The sequence below is a fragment of the Salvelinus sp. IW2-2015 genome, linkage group LG31 (genome assembly GCF_002910315.2).
Source record: "Salvelinus sp. IW2-2015 linkage group LG31, ASM291031v2, whole genome shotgun sequence".
NCBI lineage: Eukaryota > Metazoa > Chordata > Actinopteri > Salmoniformes > Salmonidae > Salvelinus > Salvelinus sp. IW2-2015.
In genome coordinates, this window is record NC_036870.1 from 19,599,338 (window position 1) to 19,612,932 (window position 13,595).

Genomic DNA, 13,595 nt, shown 5'->3' on the forward strand with positions numbered 1-13,595 from the left:
CATTCAGCCATTGTAAACATTATTTGGGTTAGCTAGCTAGGTACTTCTGTACAAATAATCTTTTTACTGTTATCTAAAGAAACGCCTGGGAATGTGTTAATGGTTGAACTTTCCTTAAAAATGGTTGCTCAAAGCAGCACGCATAATGGGTGTTTAAGTACCACAGTAGATGGGTTGGCTTATAATGAAAATGATGCGTGCGCATTGATGTGGCCAGAAGCCGTTCTTTGTTATGATTCTGAACAGTCAGATAGCTAGCAACATTTACAAGAAGCTGCCATGTGTGGAATCATAGGTGGCTTGTTTCAGCTAGCTGTATCTTGCTCTTGATACTATGTCTTGTTTTGATGTGTTTTGCCTTATTTCATGTGAATACTAAAATCGCTAGCTAGCTAACCAACAACTGTACCGATGTATTTGAGAGACAACAAGCGCAAATTGTGCAAGTGTATTTATGTTTTCAATAAACATTTGGTGACGAATACAGCATGGTTGTCAACAATCTATGCCAACCCAGTCTGTTTTGCCCCAAAATTGCGCTCGCGTCAGTTTTGTTGCTAAACAACCAATCCATCTATAGAGACAGACAGAGCTAATGAGAAAGAGTGCACATTGCACACAGCATTAAGAGTGTGTGTGTTTGTGTGTTTGTTGCGCTTTAAAAGGTCAGTGTGGAAACACATGCGCTGAAAAGGGTCTGTGCTCTGAAGAAATGGAGATGCGATTAACGGCATCGTAAAAAAAATCTGCCGTTATAAATGCCGTGCCACAACATGTTATTAGCGTCTTATCTTTGACAGCCCTAATTGTTTTATTATGGCCTTTTTTTGTTCTTCCAATGCATTTTAATACCAGTGCCTTAGCCGAAGCAGAACAAACCCAACAGCAACATGGTATGGTGTGTGTTAACTGTCAGTTGGAGGTCTACTGCTCTGTTATACTCTGCTGTATTACATTTTTGATTTAGAATCACAATGGGGTATTGTTAGGAGCTGCTTGTTTTGACACACACAGACACACACAAGCTGCTGTTTTCAGTTGTTTTTGATAGGCTTGATTACTTCTATGTAAACTTCTATGTAATATTGTTGAAAATCCTGCAGAGCAAGGCAATAATGTAATAGTGTTAAATCCTGCAGAGCAAGGCAATAATGTAATAGTGTTAAATCCTGCAGAGCAAGGCAATAATGTAATAGTGTAAATCCTGCCAAGAGCAAGGCAATAATGTAATAGTGTTAAATCCTGCAGAGCAAGGCATAATGTAAGTAGTGTTAAATCCTGCAGAGCAAGGCAATAATGTAATAGTGTTAATCCTGCAGAGCAAGGCAATAATGTAATGTGTTAAATCCTGCAGAGCAAGGCAATAATGTAATAGTGTTAAATCCTGCAGAGCAAGGCAATAATGTAATAGTGTTAAATCCTGCAGAGCAAGGCAATAATGTAATAGTGTTAAATCCTGCAGAGCAAGGCAATAATGTAATAGTGTAAATCCTGCAGAGCAAGGCAATAATGTAATAGTGTTAAATCCTGCAGAGCAAGGCAATAATGTAGTAGTGTTAAATCCTGCAGAGTAAGGCAATAATGTAATAGTGTTAATCCTGCAGAGCAAGGCATAATGTAGTAGTGTTAAATCTGCAGAGCAAGGCAATAATGTAATAGTGTTAAATCCTGCAGAGCAAGGCAATAAATGTAGGTAGGTGTTAAATCTGCAGAGTAAGGCAATAATGTAATAGTGTTAAATCCTGCAGGCAAGGCAATAAGTAATAGTGTTAAATCCTGCAGAGTAAGGCAATAATGTAAATAGTGTTAATCCTGCAGAGTAAGGCAATAATGTAATAGTGTTAAATCCTGCAGAGCAAGGCAATAATGAATAGTGTTAAATCCTGCAGAGTAAGGCAATAATGTATGTAGTGTTAAATCCTGCAGAGTAAGGCAATAATGTAGTAGTGTTAAATCCTGCAGAGTAAGGCAATAATGTAGTAGTGTTAATCCTCAGAGTAAGGCAATAATGTAATAGTGTTAAATCCTGCAGAGTAAGGCAATAATGTAATATGTGTTAAATCCTGCAGAGAAGGCAATAATGTAATAGTGTTAAATCCTGCAGAGTAAGGCAATAATGTAATAGTGTTAAATCCTGCAGAGCAAGGCAATAATTAATAGTGTTAAATCCTGCAGAGCAAGGTAAATCCTGCAGAGTAGCAATAATGTAATAGTGTTAAATCCTGCAGAGTAAGGCAATAATGTATAGTGTTAAATCCTGCAGAGTAAGGCAATAATGTAATAGTGTTAAATCCTGCAGAGTAGGCAATAATGTAAGTAGTGTTAAATCCTGCAGAGTAAGCAATAATGTAGTAGTGTTAAATCCTGCAGAGTAAGGCAATAAATGATAGTGTTAAATCCTGCAGAGCAAGGCAATAATGTAATAGTGTTAAATCCTGCAGAGTAAGGCAATAATGTAATAGTGTTAAATCCTGCAGAGTAAGGCAATAATGTAATAGTGTTAAATCCTGCAGAGCAAGGCAATAATGTAATAGTGTTAAATCCTGCAGAGTAAGGCAATAATGTAATAGTGTTAAATCCTGCAGAGTAAGGCAATATGTAATAGTGTTAAATCCTCAAGAGTAAGGCAATAATGTAATGTGTTAAATCCTGCAGAGTAAGGCAATAATGTAATAGTGTTAAATCCTGCAAGTAAGGCAATAATGTAATAGTGTTAAATCCTGCAGAGTAAGGCAATATGTAGTAGTGTATCCTGCAGATAAGGCATAATGTGTAGTGTTAAATCCTGCAGAGTAAGGCAATAATGTAGTAGTGTTAAATCCTGCAGAGTAAGGCAATAATGTAATGGAGCGATATGCTATTTGGTTTGATTTATATAAAGTTTTATTTGCTGTGTCTAATGTGTTAATGTGTGGAGCTCTCTTTTTGTTGTTGTATTAAGTTAACACACATGCAGTTGCACACCCTGTTAGAGCAGAACCACTGGTGTATTGGCTTGTTTCGATTGGTTGATGGTGTGTGAAGCCATGTCACTGTCAGCCAGTCGCCACAGCAAATAACACATACAGGATTAAACACACCTGCTCTCTCTACCCTGCTGTGCGTGTGTGGTGTGTCGTGTGAGCCGGTGCCTGCGTTTGTGTACGTGCATGTGTGTGGTTTTTCAGCGCCAATTTTGCTCTGTAAAATCACTTTGTCATCCAATTCTGGGTTATGCTTTTAAAATGTGAACATTAAATATTAACATTCCATTAGAGCTGAAAACAGATGGAACATTACTGTATAAAGAGATGAAGGGAATAGAGCGAGAGATGGGAGGGAATAGAGCGAGAGATGAATGGAATGAGAACTGAGAGATGAAGGGAATAGGACGCGAGAGATGGAGGGAATAGAGCGAGAGATGGAGGGAATAGAGCGAGAGATGGGGAATAGAGCGAGAATGAATGGAATAGAGGAGTGAGGAGATGAAGGGAATAGAGCGAGAGATGGAGGGAATAGAGCGAGAGATGGAAGGATAGAGCGAGAGTGGAGGGAATAGAGCGAGAGATGGAGGGAATAGAGCGAGAGATGGAGGGAATAGAGCGAGAGATGGAGGGAATAGAGCGAGAGATGGAGGGAGTAGAGCGAGAGATGGAGGGAATAGAGCGAGAGATGGAGGGATTAGAGCGAGAGATGGAGAGATGGGCTGACACGTTCTAACCTCGACTTGTGATTTTCTCCTCTGCCTTTTTTGGGATTTAGAGGGCTATGCATCTTTAATTTGTTTCTTCCATCACTCCTTCTCTCATTCTGACTATCATCCTGCCCACGCAAGGCTTTGTCAGGTCTCTCTCCTCATCCCTCTCTCCTCTCTCTATCCTTCAATCTGACACAGAGTGTGGGTGTTAACCCTGCTGTGTGGGTTGGTATTATCTTGGCAACATAAAGCACTTGAGAATGGAAACAATCTCTCCCATATTTCTCAATCTGTACAGACATGTCTTTACCTTTTCTGAGCAAAAAGTCATTTTATAAATGTCCCCAAAAAACGTTATATAAATCATCAGACTATCAAGATGAAGAGGGAGATGAGACCTCAGAATCATTTATCTCTGTCCACTCCCCTTTTTGTCACAGCCAATCTCAACTTTCTGTCTGAGTGTCTGAATCACCATTAGTGTTGTGTGGGCCACTGACGGGGTGGGCACGGGGTGGGCACGGGGTGGGCACGGGGTGGGCACGGGGTGGGCTTCTCCTGGTCCTGTCTACCATTGTTAACCAAAAAGCTGTGATGATTCGGTTGGAATTGATTAAAACCTTCTCTATCCCTCACTCTCGTCCCTATCTTTCCCTTCCCTCGTCATCTTTCTTCCTCATCTCTCTCTCTCTTCCTCCCCCCTCTCCCGTATTCTCTCTAGACCACCATGGTATCGTTGGAGGGTCTGTCTAAGGTGGTTGACCCCTCCCAGCTGACCGCTGACTTCGAGGGAAGTCTTGAATACAACCATGATGAGTGGATCGAGGTACATCCTGCCAATCAATTAATCAATCAATGAATCAATGGTTTGCCTTTTTTTTTTAGATAAGAGATATATATAGAAACTAAAACACACACACACACACACACACACACACACACACACACACACACACACACACACACACACACACACACACACACACACACACACACACACAACCACACACACACACACACAATGTAGCTGTCTTAGTCAGTACTACAACCAGAAGTTAATCAATACATCCATATCTGTGTTCTTTTCCAGGTGCGGGTTGCGTTTGAGGAGTTTACGGGCCACGCGGGTCACATGTTGTCGAGGCTGGAGGAGATGCAGGAGGTGGTGGCGAGGAAAGACTTCCCCACGGACCTGGACGGGGCGCGGCGCATGATAGAGGAACACGCCACGCTGAAGAAGAAGGTCATCAAAGCTCCTATAGAGGAACTGGATACGGAGGGACAGAGGTAGGCTATGCACCACACGTACACACACACACATTGACGTAGACATGCGTTCACTCACTCAGTCACTCACTCATTCACTCAGTCACTCACTCAGTCACTCACTCACACACTCACTCACTCACTCACTCACTCACTCACTCACTCACAAACAGAGTGATGGTGAGGCTAATTATACTCTTCTGATGATGTGTGTGTGTGTGTGTATGTTGTGTGTCCTCTCCCAGGTTGCTGCAGCGTATCCAGAGCAGTGAGTCGTACAGGAACTCTAACGCCAGCGGTGTGTGTAACGCTGACACCCAGGGGCTGGTGCCACGCATCGCCACCCTGCTGGACAAACTACACACCACACGACAACACCTACACCAGGCCTGGCACATCAGGAAACTGCAGCTGGACCAGTGCTTCCAGCTCCGCCTCTTCGAACAGGATGCTGAGAAGGTACGATGGATGGATGGATGGATGGATGGATGGATGGATGGATGGATGGATGGATGGTAAAGGAAAAGAAAAGTGCAACAGTTACAAGTGCTAGTATGATTTGCTGTGTGTGTGAAGGGGGGTGAATAGTTCTAGTCTAATATACTGATAAATAGGGGATAATAGATGGATCGTTTCAGTAAAGTATACAGATTGCAGTGTTGGACTGCGGTAAGGGCTTGTTGCTAGGACACCGTGGACAGTAGTTGGCTCTGAAAAGCCTGTTGGTTTTCTCTTCTGACACTCAGTCCATCGCTCTTCTCCCTGTGCTTTGTGCAGATACGTCTATATATATATAGATGTGCAAGCAAGTGTTTTTGCGCGCTCACGTTTCTACATGCACACGTGAAAGCATAGACACTCAACACATAGAGTACACACAAAGATACACCCACAAAACACACTACCATCTGTAGCTGTTGGCTGCCTGCCCTATCCCATCTCTAACGTGTGTGTGTGGGACTTTTACAGATGTTTGATTGGATCATGCACAACAAGGGTCTGTTCCTGGCCGGCTACACAGAGATCGGCAACAACCACCCTCACGCCATGGAGCTACAGACTCAACACAACCACTTCGCTATGAACTGCATGGTAAGAACACAGACCGGAATCAACACACATACACACGCACACACAACACACACGCACACACTGAGCAGCGGGCTGTTAGATAACTAGAAGCTGTGTCCATACTGGCTTACGTAATGGTTATGAATGACTTTAGAGGCATTCTGCAGTTTCTGCAGTACATACAGTGCATTCAGAAAGTATTCAGACCCCTTCTCTCTTTCCACATTTTGTTAAAATGGATTAAATTAAATAAAAATCCTCATCAATCTACACACTACCTCATAATGACAAAGTGAAAACAGGTTTTTAGAAATGTTTGCAAATGTATAAAAAAAAAAAAACAGATACCTTATTTACATACGTTTTCAGACCCTTTGCTATGAGACTCAAAATTGAGCTCAGGTGCATCCCGTTTCCATTGATCATCCTTGAGATGTTTCTACAACTTGATTGGAGTCCACCTGTGGTAAATTCAATTGATTGGACATGATTTAGAAAGGCACACACCTGTCTATGTAAGGTCCCACAGTTGACGGTGAATGTCAGACAAAAAAACTAGCCATGAGGTTGAAGGAATTGTCCGTAGAGTTCAGAGACAGGATTGTGTTGAGGCACAGATCTGGGGAAGCATACCAAAAAATGGGGTACCTGCAGCATTGAAGGTCCCCAAGAACACAGTGGCCTCCATCATTCTTAAATGGAAGAAGTTTGGAACCACCAAGACTCTTCCTAGGGTTGGCCGCCCGGCCAAACTGAGCAACCAGGGGAGAAGGGCCTTGGTCAGGGAGGTGATCAAGAACCCGATGGTCACTCTTACAGAGCTCCAAAGTTCCTCTGTGGAGATGGGAGAACATTCCAGAAGGACAACCATCTCTGCAGCCCTCCACCAATCAGGCCTTTATGGTAGAGTGGCCAGAYGGGAGCTACGGTGAAGCATGGTGGTGGCAGCATCATGCTGTAGGAATGTTTTTCAGTGGCAGGGACTGGGAGGCTAGTCAGGGTCGAGGGAAAGATGAACGGAGCAAAGTACAGAGAGATCCTTGATGAAAACCTGCTCCAGAGCGCTTAGGACCTCAGACTTGGGCCAAGGTTCACCTTCCAACAGAACAACAACCTTAAGCACACAGCCAAGACAACACAGGAGTGGCTTCAGGACAAGTGTCTAAATGTCCTTGAATGACCCAGCAAGAGCCCGGACTGGAACCAGATCGAATATATCTGTACAGGGCTGAAAATATCTGTGCAGCGATGCTTCCAATCCAACCTGACAGAGCTTGAGAAGATCTGCAGAGAAGAATGGGAGAAACTCCCCAAATACAGGTTTGCCAAGCTTGTAGCGTCATACTCAACGACTTGAGGCTGTAATCGCTGCCAAAGGTGCTTCAACAAAGTACTGAGTAAAGGGTCTGAATACTTATGTAAATGTAATTATTTTAGTTTTTTATATTTAATACATTTGAAAACAGTTCTAAGAACCTGTTTTTGCTTTGTCATTATAGGGTATTGTGTGTAGATTGATGACGGAAAAAATGTATTTAATACATTTTAAAATAAGTCTGTAACGTAACAACATTTTCAAAAGTCAAGGCGTCTGAATACTTTCCGAATGCACTGTACATTTTCTGAAGTATAAATTAATGATAGAATGCCTTGTTATTGTTTCAACTGCCGATTACCCCTTTAAAGCAGGAGATGAATCTAATGTATTGCCTCAGCTAGATGATGGAAACTGGCACTGACATTTAGCTCTGCACTAAAATCAATACAATTGCTCTCTCTGTCTCTGTCGCTCTCTCTCTCTCTCTCTGTCTTTCTCTCTCTGTCTCTTCCTCTCAATTTTCTATTTCAATTTAAGGGTCTTTTTTGGCATGGGCAACATATGTTAACATTGCCAAAGCAAACGAAGTAGATAATAAACAAAAGTGAAATAAACATTAAAAATGTACAGTAAACATTACACTATTTACAGTGTTGTAATGATGTGCAAATAGTTAAAGTACAAAAGGGAAAATAAATAAACATAAATATAGGTTGTATTTACAATGGGGTTTGTTCTTCACTGCCTTTTCATTGCCTTTTTCTTGTGGCAACAGGTTACAAATCTGTTATTTCCGCACACACTGGTATTTCAACCAATACATATGGGAGTTTAGCAAAATTGGATTTGTTTTTAAATTCTTTGTGGGTCTGTGTAATCTGAGGGGAATATGTGTCTCTAATATTGTCATACATTTGACAGGAGGTTAGGAAGTGCAGCTCAGTTTCCACCTCATTTTGTGGGCAGCGTGAACATAGCCTGTCTTCTCTTGAGAGCCAAGTCTGCCTTCGGCGGCCTTTCTCAATAGCAAGGCTATGCTCACTGAGTCTGTACATAGTCAAAGCTTTCCTTCATTTTGGGGCAGTCACAGTGGTCAGGTATTCTGCCACTGTGTACTCTCTGTTTAGGGCCAAATAGCATTCTAGTTTGCTCAGTTTTTTTTGTAAATTCTTTCCAATGTGTCAAGTAATTCTCTTTTTGTTTTGTCTCTCTGTCCCCCTCTGGTGTGCACACATACCGTGATTAGTTCAGATGCTCTGAGGCTAGGTCAGTAGGGAGACCATAGGTAGCTATTACAAAGCTGGCGTCCTTCCATACTTGCATCATTCAATATTTTTATTTATGTTCTACCTTCAGAAGAATCACTGTGATCCACTAACATAGATTGATGTCCTTTGCCTGTGAGCTACGTTTTGTTTTGTGTGGACAAAGTGCTGACTCCAATTCTTTTGTTTTTGGCTTGTTATGAAATATCTTTATATTTATTTGTCTGTTATCTGAATAGCAAAATAAGCCAAATCTATCTCTTCCTCTCTCTCTCTCCCTCCCCCTTCCCTTCCCTCCCTCCCTCCCTCCCTCCCTCCTCCCTCCCTCCCTCCCTCCCTCCCCTCCCTCTCCCCTTCCCCCCATCCCCCTCCCTCCCTCCCCCTTCTCCTCTCTCTTTTCCCCACCCTATACCCTCTATCTCTCTCTCCCCCCTGTTCCCTCTCTTTCCCTCCCCCTTCTCCCCCTGTTCCCCTCTCTCTCTACCCTTTCCCGCCCCGTCCCTCTTTCTCCTCCCTTCTCCTCTCTCTCCACCGCCGTCTCCCTCTCTCCTCCCTCCCTTTCCTCACCCGACCCTCTCTCTCTCCCTCCCCTGTCCCCACTCTCTCCCTCCTCCTTTCTCACCCCGACTCTCCCCCCCTCCCCCCTGTCCCACTCACCTCCTCCCCTTCCCACCCCAGTCCCCTCTTTCTCCCTCTCCCCTTCCTCACCCGTCCCCCTCTCGCTCTCTCTCTCTTGTCTCTCTCTCTCTCTCCCCATGTTCTCCTCTCTCTCCCTCCCTCCTTTGGTTGGAATTGTGTTGCTGTCCTGGGCCTCTTTGGGGTCTGTAGGTGTTTGAACAGAGCCCCAGGACCTGCTTGCTTAGGGAGCTCTTCTCCAGGTTCATTTCTCTGTAGGTGATGGCTTTGTTATGGAAGGTTTGGGAATCACTTCCTTTTAGGTGGTTGTAGAATTGAATGGCTCTTTTCTGGATTTTGATAATTAGCGTGTATCGGCCTAATTCTGCTCTGCATGCATTATTTGGTGTTTTACATTGTACACGGAGGATATTTTTGCAGAATTCTACATGCAGAGTCTCAATTTGGTGTTTTTCCCATTTTGTGAAGTATTTTTTTGCCAGAAATTCCTACAAATGAACTTAAGAATGCACACCTGTTAATTGAAAAGCATTCCAGGTGACTACCTCGTGAAGCTGGTTGAGAGAATGCCAAGCGTGTGCAAAGCTGTCATCTAGGCAAAAGCTGGCTATTTGAAGAATCTCAAATATAAAATATATTTTGATTTGTTTAACACGTTTTTGGTTACTACATGATTCAATTTGTGTTATTTCATAGTTTTGATTTCTTCACTATTATTCTACAATGTAGAAAATAGTAAAAATAAAGAAAAACCCTTGAATGAGTAGATGTTCTAAAACTTTTGACCGGTAGTGTATGTGTTGAAAAGGGTGGGGCTTAAGCTGCATCCCTGTCTCACCCCACAGCCCTGTGGAAAGGAATGTGTGTGTTTTTTGTTGTTTGTGTACATGGATTTAATAATGTATGTTTTTCCCCCAACCTCACTTTCCATCAATTTGTATAGCAGACCCTTATGCCAAATTGAGTCAAGAGCTTTTTTGAAATCAACAAAGCATGAGAAGACTTTGCCTTTGTTTTGGTATGTTTGTTTGTCAATTAGGGAGGGCAGGGTGAATACGTGGTCTGTCGTATGGTAATATGCTAAAAAGCCAATCTGAAATTTGCTCATTACATTGTTTTCACTGAGGAAATGTACGAGTCTTCTGTTAATGATAATGCAGAGGATTTTCCCAAGGTTGCTGTTGACGCATAACCCACTGTAGTTATTGGGGTCAAATTTGGCTCCACTTTTGTGGATTGGGATGATCAGTTCTTGGTTCCAAATATTGGGGGAAGATGCCAGAGCTGCGGATGATGTTAAAGAGTTTAAGTACAGCCAATTGAAATTTGTGGTCTGTATATTTGATCATTTCATTGAGGATACCATCAACACCACAGGCCTTTTTGGGTTGGAGGGTTTGTATTCTGTGTTGTAGTTCATTCAATGTAATTGGAGAATCCAGTGGGTTCTTGTTGTCTTTAATAGTTGATTCTAAGATTTGTATTTGATCATGTATATGTTTTTGCTGTTTGTTCTTTGTTACAGGGCCAACAAGATTGGAGAAGTGGTTTACCCATACATCTCCATTTTGGACAGATAACTCTTCATGTTGTTGTTTGTTTAGTATTTTCCCAGAAGTGGTTAGAGTCTATGGATTCTTCAATTACACTGAGCTGATTTCTGACGTGCTGTTCCTTCTTTTTCTGTAGTGTATTTTTGTATTGTTTTAGTGATTCTCTCTCTCCTCCATCCTCTCCAGAATGTGTATGTGAACATCAACAGGATAATGTCCGTGGGTAACAGGCTGTTGGAGTCTGGTCACTATGCCTCGGTGCAGATTAAACAGATCTCAGGTCAGCTGGAAGCGGAGTGGAAAGCCTTCGCTGCTGCCCTGGACGAACGCAGCACACTGCTGGAGATGTCTGCCGCCTTCCACCAGAAATGTGACCAGGTGGGTGGTGGTGGTACACACTCTAGCGGTGTGAACATGCTGTATACGCATATGCAGGAACACACATATCCAGGCAAACACACAGATAATTGATTCGTTTGTTTATTTCCAAATACAGCATCTGGGCGGTTATCTTTCACAATAGGAATATTCCATATTATTATTTTCATGTTCCACAGTTAAAGAAAGAAAAACAGTGCGTTTTCCAAGGAATTTCACCATTTCCTATCGATACTACTTCACAAAGCCTCTCTCTCTTTGTATATTCTGATTGCTCGAGGGCAGGCACATGGAGAATACATGCACACGCTCATGCACACATCCCCTTGTGTGTGTGTGATCAGTGTATGATGTGGTCGAAGTGAGATTAACATTTGATTAGAATCCTACTGTCTGTTTAATATTCCCACATGAGGCATATTTTTAAAACATTTTCTCTGTTATGTCATCCTCTATTGTCCCATAAGAATTGGAATCATTTACAGAGATCTAACCGAGCCATGTGAAATCCAGGTCGTCATGGTAGAATCATTTACAGAGATCTAACCTAGCCATGTGAAATCCAGGTCATCATGGTAGAATCATTTACAGNATCTAACCTAGCCATGTGAAATCCAGGTCATCATGGTAGAATCATTTACAGAGATCTAACCTAGCCATGTGAAATCCAGGTCATCATGGTAGAATAATTCAGTGAATCTCTGAATAATACAGAATAGAACAATAGTATATACCTTTTGTTGTGTGTGTGTGTGTGTGTGTGTAATATGTGTGTGTTTTAAGTTGTTTGCCGTGTATAAATTGTGTGTGTGTTTATATAATATGTGGCACCTTAATCGGGGACGACAGGCTCATAGTAATGGCTGGAACGGAATCAATGAAATGGTCATCGAGTTCACCATTCCATTCACTCCATTCCAGCCATTATTTCGAGGCGCCCTCCTCTCAGCAGCCTCCTGTGATGTATGTATGATGTGTGTCGTCTCTCTACAGTACATGAGTAATGTGGACTCGTGGTGTAAAGCGTGTGGAGAGGTGGATCTACCCTCGGAGCTCCAGGACCTAGAAGATGCTATCCACCACCACCAGGGCCTCTACGAACACATCACTGCTGCCTACTCAGAGGTAAACGGCACTGCTGCATACCCAGAGGTAAACGGCACTGCTGCATACCCAGAGGTAACATACCTGTGTGTGGGTGTGTGTGAGGTGTCACTAGCAAGTTCTATACGTGTGTGTTTGTATGTATGTGATCACGCCTTCCTCCCTCCCCCTCCCCCAGGTCAGCCAAGACGGTAAGGCCTTATTGGATAAGCTCCAGCGCCCTCTGACCCCGGGGGGGGCTGATTCGCTGACAGCCTCGGCCAACTACAGCAAGGCGGTGCACCACGTGCTGGATGTGATACACGAGGTGCTGCACCACCAGAGACAACTGGAGAATATCTGGCAACACCGAAAAGTCCGTCTGCACCAGAGGCTCCAGCTGTGTGTGTTCCAGCAAGACGTACAGCAGGTGTGGATTAGTTATGTTCCTGTGTGGCTCAGTTACCGTTGCTAGAGCCAAGCTCTTCCCAAGGTTGTTGGTTCAATGCCCGCAGGGATCACATACAGTGCCTTCAGAAAGGTTTCATACCCCTTGACTTATTCCACATTTTGTTGTGTTACAGCCTGAATTCAAAAAAAAAAATTCTCACCCATCTACACACAATACCACATAATGATAAAGTGAAAGCCTGTTTTTAGAAATGTTTGCAAATGTATGGAACATTAAATACAGAAATATCTCATTTGCATAAGTATTCACACCCCTGAGTCAAGACTTTGTAGAAGCACCTTTGGCAGCGATTACAGCTATGAGTCTTTCTGGGTAAGTCTCTAAGACACTCAGGAACATTCAATGTCGTCTTGGTAATCAACTCCAGGTTATAATTGGCCTCGTGTTTTAGGTTGTTGTCCTGCTGAAAGGTGAGTTTGTCTCCCAGTGTATGTTAAAAAGCCGACTGAACCAGGTTTTCCTCTAGGACTTTGCTTGTGCTTAGTGCTATTCCGTTTCTTTTTATCTTAAAAACTCCCTAGTCCTTGCCGATGACAAGCATAACCATAACATGATGCAGTCACCACCATGCTTGAAAATATGAAGAGTGGTACTCAGTGATGTGTTGTTGGATTTGCCCCAAACATAACACTTTGTATTCAGGACATAAAGTAAATTTCTTTGCCACATTTTTTGCAGTTTTATTGCATTTTTTGCATTTTTCTCCTATCACAGCCATTAAACTCTAACTGTTTTTAAGTCACCATTGGCCTCATGGTGAAATCCCTGAACGGTTTCCTTCCTCTCTGGCAACTGAGTTTGGAATGACGCCTGTAACTTTGTATTGTAATTAATAACTTCACCATGCTCAAAGGTGTGTGTGTGTGTGTGTGTGTGT

At 42.7% G+C, this 13,595-nt stretch overlaps 1 pseudogene; it reads left to right on the forward strand.

Annotated features, from left to right (window-relative positions):
• LOC111955525 (triple functional domain protein-like) overlaps positions 1-13,595 on the forward strand; it is a 101,654-nt pseudogene that overhangs the window by 34,920 nt on the left and 53,139 nt on the right.